The sequence below is a fragment of the Lissotriton vulgaris genome, chromosome 12 (genome assembly GCF_964263255.1).
Source record: "Lissotriton vulgaris chromosome 12, aLisVul1.2, whole genome shotgun sequence".
Lineage (NCBI taxonomy): Eukaryota > Metazoa > Chordata > Amphibia > Caudata > Salamandridae > Lissotriton > Lissotriton vulgaris.
Window position 1 is genome coordinate 447,093,257 of NC_141700.1, and position 15,079 is coordinate 447,108,335.

At 30.1% G+C, this 15,079-nt stretch overlaps 17 non-coding genes across 17 annotated transcripts; all 17 read right to left on the reverse strand.

Moving 5' to 3' along the window:
• Positions 1–676: 676 nt before the first annotated feature.
• Positions 677–750, reverse strand: TRNAT-AGU (transfer RNA threonine (anticodon AGU)). The gene has a single exon. It is a non-coding gene; the product is annotated as a tRNA-Thr (tRNA).
• A 435-nt stretch (positions 751–1,185) lies between these two features.
• TRNAT-UGU (transfer RNA threonine (anticodon UGU)) lies at positions 1,186–1,258 on the reverse strand. Its single transcript has one exon. It is a non-coding gene; the product is annotated as a tRNA-Thr (tRNA).
• Positions 1,259–2,203: 945 nt separating this feature from the next.
• On the reverse strand, positions 2,204–2,276 carry TRNAT-CGU (transfer RNA threonine (anticodon CGU)). Its single transcript has one exon. It is a non-coding gene; the product is annotated as a tRNA-Thr (tRNA).
• Positions 2,277–2,712: 436 nt separating this feature from the next.
• TRNAT-AGU (transfer RNA threonine (anticodon AGU)) lies at positions 2,713–2,786 on the reverse strand. Its single transcript has one exon. It is a non-coding gene; the product is annotated as a tRNA-Thr (tRNA).
• Positions 2,787–3,221: 435 nt separating this feature from the next.
• On the reverse strand, positions 3,222–3,294 carry TRNAT-UGU (transfer RNA threonine (anticodon UGU)). Its single transcript has one exon. It is a non-coding gene; the product is annotated as a tRNA-Thr (tRNA).
• A 945-nt stretch (positions 3,295–4,239) lies between these two features.
• On the reverse strand, positions 4,240–4,312 carry TRNAT-CGU (transfer RNA threonine (anticodon CGU)). The gene has a single exon. It is a non-coding gene; the product is annotated as a tRNA-Thr (tRNA).
• A 1,456-nt stretch (positions 4,313–5,768) lies between these two features.
• TRNAT-AGU (transfer RNA threonine (anticodon AGU)) lies at positions 5,769–5,842 on the reverse strand. The gene has a single exon. It is a non-coding gene; the product is annotated as a tRNA-Thr (tRNA).
• A 435-nt stretch (positions 5,843–6,277) lies between these two features.
• TRNAT-UGU (transfer RNA threonine (anticodon UGU)) lies at positions 6,278–6,350 on the reverse strand. The gene has a single exon. It is a non-coding gene; the product is annotated as a tRNA-Thr (tRNA).
• A 945-nt stretch (positions 6,351–7,295) lies between these two features.
• Positions 7,296–7,368, reverse strand: TRNAT-CGU (transfer RNA threonine (anticodon CGU)). The gene has a single exon. It is a non-coding gene; the product is annotated as a tRNA-Thr (tRNA).
• Positions 7,369–8,314: 946 nt separating this feature from the next.
• TRNAT-CGU (transfer RNA threonine (anticodon CGU)) lies at positions 8,315–8,387 on the reverse strand. The gene has a single exon. It is a non-coding gene; the product is annotated as a tRNA-Thr (tRNA).
• Positions 8,388–9,332: 945 nt separating this feature from the next.
• On the reverse strand, positions 9,333–9,405 carry TRNAT-CGU (transfer RNA threonine (anticodon CGU)). The gene has a single exon. It is a non-coding gene; the product is annotated as a tRNA-Thr (tRNA).
• Positions 9,406–10,350: 945 nt separating this feature from the next.
• Positions 10,351–10,423, reverse strand: TRNAT-CGU (transfer RNA threonine (anticodon CGU)). The gene has a single exon. It is a non-coding gene; the product is annotated as a tRNA-Thr (tRNA).
• A 945-nt stretch (positions 10,424–11,368) lies between these two features.
• Positions 11,369–11,441, reverse strand: TRNAT-CGU (transfer RNA threonine (anticodon CGU)). Its single transcript has one exon. It is a non-coding gene; the product is annotated as a tRNA-Thr (tRNA).
• A 946-nt stretch (positions 11,442–12,387) lies between these two features.
• Positions 12,388–12,460, reverse strand: TRNAT-CGU (transfer RNA threonine (anticodon CGU)). Its single transcript has one exon. It is a non-coding gene; the product is annotated as a tRNA-Thr (tRNA).
• A 437-nt stretch (positions 12,461–12,897) lies between these two features.
• Positions 12,898–12,971, reverse strand: TRNAT-AGU (transfer RNA threonine (anticodon AGU)). Its single transcript has one exon. It is a non-coding gene; the product is annotated as a tRNA-Thr (tRNA).
• Positions 12,972–13,406: 435 nt separating this feature from the next.
• On the reverse strand, positions 13,407–13,479 carry TRNAT-UGU (transfer RNA threonine (anticodon UGU)). Its single transcript has one exon. It is a non-coding gene; the product is annotated as a tRNA-Thr (tRNA).
• A 945-nt stretch (positions 13,480–14,424) lies between these two features.
• On the reverse strand, positions 14,425–14,497 carry TRNAT-CGU (transfer RNA threonine (anticodon CGU)). The gene has a single exon. It is a non-coding gene; the product is annotated as a tRNA-Thr (tRNA).
• Positions 14,498–15,079: the final 582 nt, after the last annotated feature.

Below are 15,079 nucleotides of genomic sequence, written 5' to 3' on the forward strand. Positions count from 1 at the left end.
TCCCTATTTCAGTCAATACATTCCTACAAAAATCTTCACAATACCAAGCATTTTATTTAATTTTTAAGATAACTTATTCTAAAGTTCATAGAACCAGATGTTTATTCTTAAATTGTATTCAACACTTGTTTGATGAAAATTATTCGGAAAGCATGGAGAAAACAGTTAGGTGCTGCTGAGAATTGAACTCAGGATTTCCTGGTTACGAGACAGGCGCTTTAACCACTAAGGCACAGCACCAACGTTAATAGTAAAAAATGCATAAATAATTTATTGTTGATGATGAAAATGTGTTTTCTGCTATAAATTCTTCTTTATATGTATTGTAATCTTAAACACGAAAAGATACTCAATCACTAGCGAAGGATTAATATGTTTTAATAAACAGGTACTCTTATAAAACCCAATTTCATTTCTTGAATTCTTTACAATTTTATTCATGAAGGTATTAATATTGCTCAAATCTAGGTAGAAATTTCATCTACGTCTTTCTCATAGATATGTATTTTTTTCATTTTGCAATAACAGTATTCATTCTATAATCTTGAAAATACTTGGGTTTTTATAAGGTTTAAGATGATCTGTTCAACAGTAAGATGAATCACACTTTTATATTTTAATTGTATCGGAATAAGACCTAATGAAAATGATTTGTTATATAACAATGAGAAAAGCAAGGCGCTGCTGAGAGTTGAACTCAGGATCTCCTGTTTACTAGACAGGCACTTTAACCAGCTAAGCCACAGCACCCAGTTGATTGTTAGTTTTGAAACACTTTTCTTTATGGTGTTCAAGAGAATATTGATTTTTCACTTTCATATTCTTTTCTAAGTTCACACACTTCTCTACTCAAACACTTAAGATGAATGAAGACTCTTCATTTATTCAAAAACACCTCTCTAATTTGAAGTTTACCCTATTCATATCATTTTAAACTATACCTTGCTGAAGAATGGATTAGTTGAATTCAACAATAGAGTGATCATTCACCTCTATCTTGTTCTTTGTCATTTTCTTTTCCCTATTTCAGTCAATGCATTCCTACAAAAATCTTCACAATACCAATCATTTTATTTAATTGTTAAGATAACTTATTCTAAAGTTCATAGAACCAGATGTTTATTCTTAAATTGTATTCAACATGTGTTTGATGAAAATTATTCGGAAAGCATGGAGAAAACAGTTAGGTGCTGCTGAGATTTGAACTCAGGATTTCCTGTTAACAAGACAGGTGCTTTAACCACTAAGCCACAGTACCAACGTTAATAGTAAAAAATGCATAAATAATTTATTGTTGATGATGAAAATGTGTTTTCTGCTAAAAATTCTTGTTTATATGTATTGTAATCATAAACACGAAAAGATACTCAATCACTACGCAAGGATTAATATGTTTTAATAAACAGGTACTCTTATAAAACCCAATTTCATTTCTTGAATTCTTTACAATTTTATTCATGAAGGTATTAATATTGCTCAAATCTAGGTAGAAATTTCATCTACGTCTTTCTCATAGATATGTATTTTTTTCATTTTGCAATAACAGTATTCATTCTATAATCTTGAAAATACTTGGGTTTTTATAAGGTTTAAGATGATCTGTTCAACAGTAAGATGAATCACACTTTTATATTTTAATTGTATTGGAATAAGACCTAATGAAAATGATTTGTTATATTACAATGAGCAAAGCAAGGCACTGCTGAGAGTTTAACTCAGGATCTCCCATTTACTAGGCAGGCGCTTCAACCAGCTAAGCCACAGCACCCACTTGATTCTTAATTTTGAAACACTTTTCTTTATGGTGTTCAAGGGAATATTGCTTTTTCACTTTCATATTCTTTTCTAAGTTCACACACTTCTCTACTCAAACACTTAAGATGAATGAAGACTCTTCACTTATTCAAAAACACCTCTCTAATTTGAAGTTTACCCTATTCATATCAATTTAAAATATACCTTGCTAAAGAATGGATTAGTTGAATTCAACGATAGAGTGATCATTCACCTCTATCTTGTTCTTTGACATTTTCTTTTCCCTATTTCAGTCAATGCATTCCTACAAAAATCTTCACAATACCAAGCATTTTATTTAATTTTTAAGATAACTTATTCTAAAGTTCATAGAACCAGATGTTTATTCTTAAATTGTATTCAACACTTGTTTGATGAAAATTATTCGGAAAGCATGGAGAAAACAGTTAGGTGCTGCTGAGAATTGAACTCAGGATTTCCTGTTTACGAGACAGGCGCTTTAACCACTAAGCCACAGCACCAACGTTAATAGTAAAAAATGCATAAATAATTTATTGTTGATGATGAAAATGTGTTTTCTGCTATAAATTCTTCTTTATATGTATTGTAATCTTAAACACGAAAAGATACTCAATCACTAGCGAAGGATTAATATGTTTTAATAAACAGGTACTCTTATAAAACCCAATTTCATTTCTTGAATTCTTTACAATTTTATTCATGAAGGTATTAATATTGCTCAAATCTAGGTAGAAATTTCATCTACGTCTTTCTCATAGATATGTATTTTTTTCATTTTGCAATAACAGTATTCATTCTATAATCTTGAAAATACTTGGGTTTTTATAAGGTTTAAGATGATCTGTTCAACAGTAAGATGAATCACACTTTTATATTTTAATTGTATCGGAATAAGACCTAATGAAAATGATTTGTTATATAACAATGAGAAAAGCAAGGCGCTGCTGAGAGTTGAACTCAGGATCTCCTGTTTACTAGACAGGCACTTTAACCAGCTAAGCCACAGCACCCAGTTGATTGTTAGTTTTGAAACACTTTTCTTTATGGTGTTCAAGAGAATATTGATTTTTCACTTTCATATTCTTTTCTAAGTTCACACACTTCTCTACTCAAACACTTAAGATGAATGAAGACTCTTCATTTATTCAAAAACACCTCTCTAATTTGAAGTTTACCCTATTCATATCATTTTAAACTATACCTTGCTGAAGAATGGATTAGTTGAATTCAACAATAGAGTGATCATTCACCTCTATCTTGTTCTTTGTCATTTTCTTTTCCCTATTTCAGTCAATGCATTCCTACAAAAATCTTCACAATACCAATCATTTTATTTAATTGTTAAGATAACTTATTCTAAAGTTCATAGAACCAGATGTTTATTCTTAAATTGTATTCAACATGTGTTTGATGAAAATTATTCGGAAAGCATGGAGAAAACAGTTAGGTGCTGCTGAGATTTGAACTCAGGATTTCCTGTTAACAAGACAGGTGCTTTAACCACTAAGCCACAGTACCAACGTTAATAGTAAAAAATGCATAAATAATTTATTGTTGATGATGAAAATGTGTTTTCTGCTAAAAATTCTTGTTTATATGTATTGTAATCATAAACACGAAAAGATACTCAATCACTACGCAAGGATTAATATGTTTTAATAAACAGGTACTCTTATAAAACCCAATTTCATTTCTTGAATTCTTTACAATTTTATTCATGAAGGTATTAATATTGCTCAAATCTAGGTAGAAATTTCATCTACGTCTTTCTCATAGATATGTATTTTTTTCATTTTGCAATAACAGTATTCATTCTATAATCTTGAAAATACTTGGGTTTTTATAAGGTTTAAGATGATCTGTTCAACAGTAAGATGAATCACACTTTTATATTTTAATTGTATTGGAATAAGACCTAATGAAAATGATTTGTTATATTACAATGAGCAAAGCAAGGCACTGCTGAGAGTTTAACTCAGGATCTCCTGTTTACTAGACAGGCGCTTTAACCAGCTAAGCCACAGCACCCACTTGATTCTTAATTTTGAAACACTTTTCTTTATGGTGTTCAAGAGAATATTGCTTTTTCACTTTCATATTCTTTTCTAAGTTCACGCACTTCTCTACTCAAACACTTAAGATGAATGAAGACTCTTCACTTATTCAAAAACACCTATCTAATTTGAAGTTTACCCTATTCATATAATTTTAAAATATACCTTGCTAAAGAATGGATTAGTTGAATTCAACAATAGAGTGGTCATTCACCTCTATCTTGTTCTTTGTCATTTTCTTTTCCCTATTTCAGTCAATGCATTCCTACATAAATCTTCACAATACCAATCATTTTATTTAATTGTTAAGATAACTTATTCTAAAGTTCATAGAACCAGATGTTTATTCTTAAATTGTATTCAACATGTGTTTGATGAAAATTATTCGGAAAGCATGGAGAAAACAGTTAGGTGCTGCTGAGATTTGAACTCAGGATTTCCTGTTTACGAGACAGGCGCTTTAACCACTAAGCCACAGCACCAACGTTAATAGTAAAAAATGCATAAATAATTTATTGTTGATGATGAAAATGTGTTTTCTGCTATAAATTCTTGTTTATATGTATTGTAATCTTAAACACGAAAAGATACTCAATCACTACGCAAGGATTAATATGTTTTAATAAACAGGTACTCTTATAAAACCCAATTTCATTTATTGAATTCTTTACAATTTTATTCATGAAGGTATTAATATTGCTCAAATCTAGGTAGAAATTTCATCTACGTCTTTCTCATAGATATGTAGTTTTTTTCATTTTGCAATAACAGTATTCATTCTATAATCTTGAATATACTTGGGTTTTTCTAAGGTTTAAGATGATCTTTTTAACAGTAAGATGAATCAGACTTTTATATTTTAATTGTATTGGAATAAGACCTAATGAAAATGATTTGTTATATTACAATGAGCAAAGCAAGGCACTGCTGAGAGTTTAACTCAGGATCTCCCGTTTACTAGGCAGGCGCTTCAACCAGCTAAGCCACAGCACCCACTTGATTCTTAATTTTGAAACACTTTTCTTTATGGTGTTCAAGGGAATATTGCTTTTTCACTTTCATATTCTTTTCTAAGTTCACACACTTCTCTACTCAAACACTTAAGATGAATGAAGACTCTTCACTTATTCAAAAACACCTCTCTAATTTGAAGTTTACCCTATTCATATCAATTTAAAATATACCTTGCTAAAGAATGGATTAGTTGAATTCAAGGATAGAGTGATCATTCACCTCTATCTTGTTCTTTGACATTTTCTTTTCCCTATTTCAGTCAATGCATTCCTACAAAAATCTTCACAATACGAAGCATTTTATTTAATTTTTAAGATAACTTATTCTAAAGTTCATAGAACCAGATGTTTATTCTTAAATTGTATTCAACACTTGTTTGATGAAAATTATTCGGAAAGCATGGAGAAAACAGTTAGGTGCTGCTGAGAATTGAACTCAGGATTTCCTGGTTACGAGACAGGTGCTTTAACCACTAAGCCACAGCACCAACGTTAATAGTGAAAAATGCATAAATAATTTATTGTTGATGATGAAAATGTGTTTTCTGCTATAAATTCTTCTTTATATGTATTGTAATCTTAAACACGAAAAGATACTCAATCACTAGCGAAGGATTAATATGTTTTAATAAACAGGTACTCTTATAAAACCCAATTTCATTTCTTGAATTCTTTACAATTTTATTCATGAAGGTATTAATATTGCTCAAATCTAGGTAGAAATTTCATCTACGTCTTTCTCATAGATATGTATTTTTTTTCATTTTGCAATAACAGTATTCATTCTATAATCTTGAAAATACTTGGGTTTTTATAAGGTTTAAGATGATCTTTTCAACAGTAAGATGAATCAGACTTTTATATTTTAATTGTATCGGAATAAGACCTAATGAAAATGATTTGTTATATAACAATGAGAAAAGCAAGGCGCTGCTGAGAGTTGAACTCAGGATCTCCTGTTTACTAGACAGGCACTTTAACCAGCTAAGCCACAGCACCCAGTTGATTGTTAGTTTTGAAACACTTTTCTTTATGGTGTTCAAGAGAATATTGATTTTTCACTTTCATATTCTTTTCTAAGTTCACACACTTCTCTACTCAAACACTTAAGATGAATGAAGACTCTTCATTTATTCAAAAACACCTCTCTAATTTGAAGTTTACCCTATTCATATCATTTTAAACTATACCTTGCTGAAGAATGGATTAGTTGAATTCAACAATAGAGTGATCATTCACCTCTATCTTGTTCCTTGTCATTTTCTTTTCCCTATTTCAGTCAATGCATTCCTACAAAAATCTTCACAATACCAATCATTTTATTTAATTGTTAAGATAACTTATTCTAAAGTTCATAGAACCAGATGTTTATTCTTAAATTGTATTCAACATGTGTTTGATGAAAATTATTCGGAAAGCATGGAGAAAACAGTTAGGTGCTGCTGAGATTTGAACTCAGGATTTCCTGTTAACAAGACAGGTGCTTTAACCACTAAGCCACAGCACCAACGTTAATAGTAAAAAATGCATAAATAATTTATTGTTGATGATGAAAATGTGTTTTCTGCTAAAAATTCTTGTTTATATGTATTGTAATCATAAACACGAAAAGATACTCAATCACTACGCAAGGATTAATATGTTTTAATAAACAGGTACTCTTATAAAACCCAATTTCATTTCTTGAATTCTTTACAATTTTATTCATGAAGGTATTAATATTGCTCAAATCTAGGTAGAAATTTCATCTACGTCTTTCTCATAGATATGTATTTTTTTCATTTTGCAATAACAGTATTCATTCTATAATCTTGAAAATACTTGGGTTTTTATAAGGTTTAAGATGATCTGTTCAACAGTAAGATGAATCACACTTTTATATTTTAATTGTATTGGAATAAGACCTAATGAAAATGATTTGTTATATTACAATGAGCAAAGCAAGGCACTGCTGAGAGTTTAACTCAGGATCTCCTGTTTACTAGACAGGCGCTTTAACCAGCTAAGCCACAGCACCCACTTGATTCTTAATTTTGAAACACTTTTCTTTATGGTGTTCAAGAGAATATTGCTTTTTCACTTTCATATTCTTTTCTAAGTTCACGCACTTCTCTACTCAAACACTTAAGATGAATGAAGACTCTTCACTTATTCAAAAACACCTATCTAATTTGAAGTTTACCCTATTCATATAATTTTAAAATATACCTTGCTAAAGAATGGATTAGTTGAATTCAACAATAGAGTGATCATTCACCTCTATCTTGTTCTTTGTCATTTTCTTTTCCCTATTTCAGTCAATGCATTCCTACAAAAATCTTCACAATACCAATCATTTTATTTAATTGTTAAGATAACTTATTCTAAAGTTCATAGAACCAGATGTTTATTCTTAAATTGTATTCAACATGTGTTTGATGAAAATTATTCGGAAAGCATGGAGAAAACAGTTAGGTGCTGCTGAGATTTGAACTCAGGATTTCCTGTTTACGAGACAGGCGCTTTAACCACTAAGCCACAGCACCATTGTTAATAGTAAAAAATGCATAAATAATTTATTGTTGATGATGAAAATGTGTTTTCTGCTATAAGTTCTTGTTTATATGTATTGTAATCTTAAACACGAAAAGATACTCAATCACTACGCAAGGAATAATATGTTTTAATAAACAGGTACTCTTATAAAACCCAATTTCATTTATTGAATTCTTTACAATTTTATTCATGAAGGTATTAATATTGCTCAAATCTAGGTAGAAATTTCATCTACGTCTTTCTCATAGATATGTAGTTTTTTTCATTTTGCAATAACAGTATTCATTCTATAATCTTGAATATACTTGGGTTTTTATAAGGTTTAAGATGATCTTTTTAACAGTAAGATGAATCAGACTTTTATATTTTAATTGTATTGGAATAAGACCTAATGAAAATGATTTGTTATATTACAATGAGCAAAGCAAGGCACTGCTGAGAGTTTAACTCAGGATCTCCCGTTTACTAGGCAGGCGCTTCAACCAGCTAAGCCACAGCACCCACTTGATTCTTAATTTTGAAACACTTTTCTTTATGGTGTTCAAGGGAATATTGCTTTTTCACTTTCATATTCTTTTCTAAGTTCACACACTTCTCTACTCAAACACTTAAGATGAATGAAGACTCTTCACTTATTCAAAAACACCTCTCTAATTTGAAGTTTACCCTATTCATATCAATTTAAAATATACCTTGCTAAAGAATGGATTAGTTGAATTCAACGATAGAGTGATCATTCACCTCTATCTTGTTCTTTGACATTTTCTTTTCCCTATTTCAGTCAATGCATTCCTACAAAAATCTTCACAATACCAAGCATTTTATTTAATTTTTAAGATAACTTATTCTAAAGTTCATAGAACCAGATGTTTATTCTTAAATTGTATTCAACACTTGTTTGATGAAAATTATTCGGAAAGCATGGAGAAAACAGTTAGGTGCTGCTGAGAATTGAACTCAGGATTTCCAGTTTACGAGACAAGCGCTCTAACCACTAAGCCACAGCACCAACGTTAATAGTAAAAAATGCATAAATAATTTATTGTTGATGATGAAAATGTGTTTTCTTCTATAAATTCTTCTTTATATGTATTGTAATCTTAAACACAAAAAGATACTCAATCACTACGCTGGATTAATATGTTTTAATAAACAGGTACTCTTATAAAACCCAATTTCATTTCTTGAATTCTTTACAATTTTTTTTCATGAAGGTATTAATATTGCTCAAATCTAGGTAGAAATTTAATCTACCTCTTTCTCATAGATATGTATTTTTTTCATTTTGCAATAACAGTATTCATTCTATAATCTTGAAAATACTTGGGTTTTTATAAGGTTTAAGATGATCTGTTCAACAGTAAGATGAATCAGACTTTTATATTTTAATTGTATTGGAATAAGACCTAATGAAAATGATTTGTTATATTACAATGAGCAAAGCAAGGCACTGCTGAGAGTTTAACTCAGGATCTCCCATTTACTAGGCAGGCGCTTCAACCAGCTAAGCCACAGCACCCACTTGATTCTTAATTTTGAAACACTTTTCTTTATGGTGTTCAAGGGAATATTGCTTTTTCACTTTCATATTCTTTTCTAAGTTCACACACTTCTCTACTCAAACACTTAAGATGAATGAAGACTCTTCACTTATTCAAAAACACCTCTCTAATTTGAAGTTTACCCTATTCATATCAATTTAAAATATACCTTGCTAAAGAATGGATTAGTTGAATTCAACGATAGAGTGATCATTCACCTCTATCTTGTTCTTTGACATTTTCTTTTCCCTATTTCAGTCAATGCATTCCTACAAAAATCTTCACAATACGAAGCATTTTATTTAATTTTTAAGATAACTTATTCTAAAGTTCATAGAACCAGATGTTTATTCTTAAATTGTATTCAACACTTGTTTGATGAAAATTATTCGGAAAGCATGGAGAAAACAGTTAGGTGCTGCTGAGAATTGAACTCAGGATTTCCTGTTTACGAGACAGGCGCTTTAACCACTAAGCCACAGCACCAACGTTAATAGTAAAAAATGCATAAATAATTTATTGTTGATGATGAAAATGTGTTTTCTGCTATAAATTCTTCTTTATATGTATTGTAATCTTAAACACAAAAAGATACTCAATCACTACGCTGGATTAATATGTTTTAATAAACAGGTACTCTTATAAAACCCAATTTCATTTCTTGAATTCTTTACAATTTTTTTTCATGAAGGTATTAATATTGCTCAAATCTAGGTAGAAATTTAATCTACCTCTTTCTCATAGATATGTATTTTTTTCATTTTGCAATAACAGTATTCATTCTATAATCTTGAAAATACTTGGGTTTTTATAAGGTTTAAGATGATCTGTTCAACAGTAAGATGAATCAGACTATTATATTTTAATTGTATTGGAATAAGACCTAATGAAAATGATTTGTTATATTACAATGAGCAAAGCAAGGCACTGCTGAGAGTTTAACTAAGGATCTCCCGTTTACTAGGCAGGCGCTTCAACCAGCTAAGCCACAGCACCCACTTGATTCTTAATTTTGAAACACTTTTCTTTATGGTGTTCAAGGGAATATTGCTTTTTCACTTTCATATTCTTTTCTAAGTTCACACACTTCTCTACTCAAACACTTAAGATGAATGAGAACTCTTCACTTATTCAAAAACACCTCTCTAATTTGAAGTTTACCCTATTCATATCAATTTAAAATATACCTTGCTAAAGAAAGGATTAGTTGAATTCAACGGTAGAGTGATCATTCACCTCTATCTTGTTCTTTGACATTTTCTTTTCCCTATTTCAGTCAATGCATTCCTACAAAAATCTTCACAATACCAAGCATTTTATTTAATTTTTAAGATAACTTATTCTAAAGTTCATAGAACCAGATGTTTATTCTTAAATTGTATTCAACACTTGTTTGATGAAAATTATTCGGAAAGCATGGAGAAAACAGTTAGGTGCTGCTGAGAATTGAACTCAGGATTTCCTGGTTACGAGACAGGCGCTTTAACCACTAAGCCACAGCACCAACGTTAATAGTAAAAAATGCATAAATAATTTATTGTTGATGATGAAAATGTGTTTTCTGCTATAAATTCTTCTTTATATGTATTGTAATCTTAAACACGAAAAGATACTCAATCACTACGCAAGGATTAATATGTTTTAATAAACAGGTACTCTTATAAAACCCAATTTCATTTCTTGAATTCTTTACAATTTTATTCATGAAGGTATTAATATTGCTCAAATCTAGGTAGAAATTTCATCTACGTCTTTCTCATAGATATGTATTTTTTTCATTTTGCAATAACAGTATTCATTCTATAATCTTGAAAATACTTGGGTTTTTATAAGGTTTAAGATGATCTGTTCAACAGTAAGATGAATCACACTTTTATATTTTCATTGTATTGGAATAAGACCTAATGAAAATGATTTGTTATATTACAATGAGCAAAGCAAGGCACTGCTGAGAGTTTAACTCAGGATCTCCTGTTTACTAGACAGGCGCTTTAACCAGCTAAGCCACAGCACCCACTTGATTCTTAATTTTGAAACACTTTTCTTTATGGTGTTCAAGAGAATATTGCTTTTTCACTTTCATATTCTTTTCTAAGTTCACGCACTTCTCTACTCAAACACTTAAGATGAATGAAGACTCTTCACTTATTCAAAAACACCTATCTAATTTGAAGTTTACCCTATTCATATAATTTTAAAATATACCTTGCTAAAGAATGGATTAGTTGAATTCAACAATAGAGTGATCATTCACCTCTATCTTGTTCTTTGTCATTTTCTTTTCCCTATTTCAGTCAATGCATTCCTACAAAAATCTTCACAATACCAATCATTTTATTTAATTGTTAAGATAACTTATTCTAAAGTTCATAGAACCAGATGTTTATTCTTAAATTGTATTCAACATGTGTTTGATGAAAATTATTCGGAAAGCATGGAGAAAACAGTTAGGTGCTGCTGAGATTTGAACTCAGGATTTCCTGTTTACGAGACAGGCGCTTTAACCACTAAGCCACAGCACCAACGTTAATAGTAAAAAATGCATAAATAATTTATTGTTGATGATGAAAATGTGTTTTCTGCTATAAATTCTTGTTTATATGTATTGTAATCTTAAACACGAAAAGATACTCAATCACTACGCAAGGATTAATATGTTTTAATAAACAGGTACTCTTATAAAACCCAATTTCATTTATTGAATTCTTTACAATTTTATTCATGAAGGTATTAATATTGCTCAAATCTAGGTAGAAATTTCATCTACGTCTTTCTCATAGATATGTAGTTTTTTTCATTTTGCAATAACAGTATTCATTCTATAATCTTGAATATACTTGGGTTTTTATAAGGTTTAAGATGATCTTTTTAACAGTAAGATGAATCAGACTTTTATATTTTAATTGTATTGGAATAAGACCTAATGAAAATGATTTGTTATATTACAATGAGTAAAGCAAGGCACTGCTGAGAGTTTAACTCAGGATCTCCCGTTTACTAGGCAGGCGCTTCAACCAGCTAAGCCACAGCACCCACTTGATTCTTAATTTTGAAACACTTTTCTTTATGGTGTTCAAGGGAATATTGCTTTTTCACTTTCATATTCTTTTCTAAGTTCACACACTTCTCTACTCAAACACTTAAGATGAATGAAGACTCTTCATTTATTCAAAAACACCTCTCTAATTTGAAGTTTACCCTATTCATATCAATTTAAAATATACCTTGCTAAAGAATGGATTAGTTGAATTCAAGGATAGAGTGATCATTCACCTCTATCTTGTTCTTTGACATTTTCTTTTCCCTATTTCAGTCAATGCATTCCTACAAAAATCTTCACAATGCCAAGCATTTTATTTAATTTTTAAGAAAACTTATTCTAAAGTTCATAGAACCAGATGTTTATTCTTAAATTGTATTCAACACTTGTTTGATGAAAATCATTCGGAAAGCATGGAGAAAACAGTTAGGTGCTGCTGAGAATTGAACTCAGGATTTCCTGGTTACGAGACAGGCGCTTTAACCACTAAGCCACAGCACCAACGTTAATAGTAAAAAATGCATAAATAATTTATTGTTGATGATGAAAATGTGTTTTCTGCTATAAATTCTTCTTTATATGTATTGTAATCTTAAACACGAAAAGATACTCAATCACTAGCGAAGGATTAATATGTTTTAATAAACAGGTACTCTTATAAAACCCAATTTCATTTCTTGAATTCTTTACAATTTTATTCATGAAGGTATTAATATTGCTCAAATCTAGGTAGAAATTTCATCTACGTCTTTCTCATAGATATGTATTTTTTTTCATTTTGCAATAACAGTATTCATTCTATAATCTTGAAAATACTTGGGTTTTTATAAGGTTTAAGATGATCTTTTCAACAGTAAGATGAATCAGACTTTTATATTTTAATTGTATCGGAATAAGACCTAATGAAAATGATTTGTTATATAACAATGAGAAAAGCAAGGCGCTGCTGAGAGTTGAACTCAGGATCTCCTGTTTACTAGACAGGCACTTTAACCAGCTAAGCCACAGCACCCAGTTGATTGTTAGTTTTGAAACACTTTTCTTTATGGTGTTCAAGAGAATATTGATTTTTCACTTTCATATTCTTTTCTAAGTTCACACACTTCTCTACTCAAACACTTAAGATGAATGAAGACTCTTCATTTATTCAAAAACACCTCTCTAATTTGAAGTTTACCCTATTCATATCATTTTAAACTATACCTTGCTGAAGAATGGATTAGTTGAATTCAACAATAGAGTGATCATTCACCTCTATCTTGTTCCTTGTCATTTTCTTTTCCCTATTTCAGTCAATGCATTCCTACAAAAATCTTCACAATACCAATCATTTTATTTAATTGTTAAGATAACTTATTCTAAAGTTCATAGAACCAGATGTTTATTCTTAAATTGTATTCAACATGTGTTTGATGAAAATTATTCGGAAAGCATGGAGAAAACAGTTATGTGCTGCTGAGATTTGAACTCAGGATTTCCTGTTAACAAGACAGGTGCTTTAACCACTAAGCCACAGCACCAACGTTAATAGTAAAAAATGCATAAATAATTTATTGTTGATGATGAAAATATGTTTTCTGCTAAAAATTCTTGTTTATATGTATTGTAATCATAAACACGAAAAGATACTCAATCACTACGCAAGGATTAATATGTTTTAATAAACAGGTACTCTTATAAAACCCAATTTCATTTCTTGAATTCTTTACAATTTTATTCATGAAGGTATTAATATTGCTCAAATCTAGGTAGAAATTTCATCTACGTCTTTCTCATAGATATGTATTTTTTTCATTTTGCAATAACAGTATTCATTCTATAATCTTGAAAATACTTGGGTTTTTATAAGGTTTAAGATGATCTGTTCAACAGTAAGATGAATCACACTTTTATATTTTAATTGTATTGGAATAAGACCTAATGAAAATGATTTGTTATATTACAATGAGCAAAGCAAGGCACTGCTGAGAGTTTAACTCAGGATCTCCTGTTTACTAGACAGGCGCTTTAACCAGCTAAGCCACAGCACCCACTTGATTCTTAATTTTGAAACACTTTTCTTTATGGTGTTCAAGAGAATATTGCTTTTTCACTTTCATATTCTTTTCTAAGTTCACGCACTTCTCTACTCAAACACTTAAGATGAATGAAGACTCTTCACTTATTCAAAAACACCTATCTAATTTGAAGTTTACCCTATTCATATAATTTTAAAATATACCTTGCTAAAGAATGGATTAGTTGAATTCAACAATAGAGTGATCATTCACCTCTATCTTGTTCTTTGTCATTTTCTTTTCCCTATTTCAGTCAATGCATTCCTACAAAAATCTTCACAATACCAATCATTTTATTTAATTGTTAAGATAACTTATTCTAAAGTTCATAGAACCAGATGTTTATTCTTAAATTGTATTCAACATGTGTTTGATGAAAATTATTCGGAAAGCATGGAGAAAACAGTTAGGTGCTGCTGAGATTTGAACTCAGGATTTCCTGTTTACGAGACAGGCGCTTTAACCACTAAGCCACAGCACCATTGTTAATAGTAAAAAATGCATAAATAATTTATTGTTGATGATGAAAATGTGTTTTCTGCTATAAATTCTTGTTTATATGTATTGTAATCTTAAACACGAAAAGATACTCAATCACTACGCAAGGAATAATATGTTTTAATAAACAGGTACTCTTATAAAACCCAATTTCATTTATTGAATTCTTTACAATTTTATTCATGAAGGTATTAATATTGCTCAAATCTAGGTAGAAATTTCATCTACGTCTTTCTCATAGATATGTAGTTTTTTTCATTTTGCAATAACAGTATTCATTCTATAATCTTGAATATACTTGGGTTTTTATAAGGTTTAAGATGATCTTTTTAACAGTAAGATGAATCAGACTTTTATATTTTAATTGTATTGGAATAAGACCTAATGAAAATGATTTGTTATATTACAATGAGCAAAGCAAGGCACTGCTGAGAGTTTAACTCAGGATCTCCCGTTTACTAGGCAGGCGCTTCAACCAGCTTAGCCACAGCACCCACTTGATTCTTAATTTTGAAACACTTTTCTTTATGGTGTTCAAGGGAATATTGCTTTTTCACTTTCATAT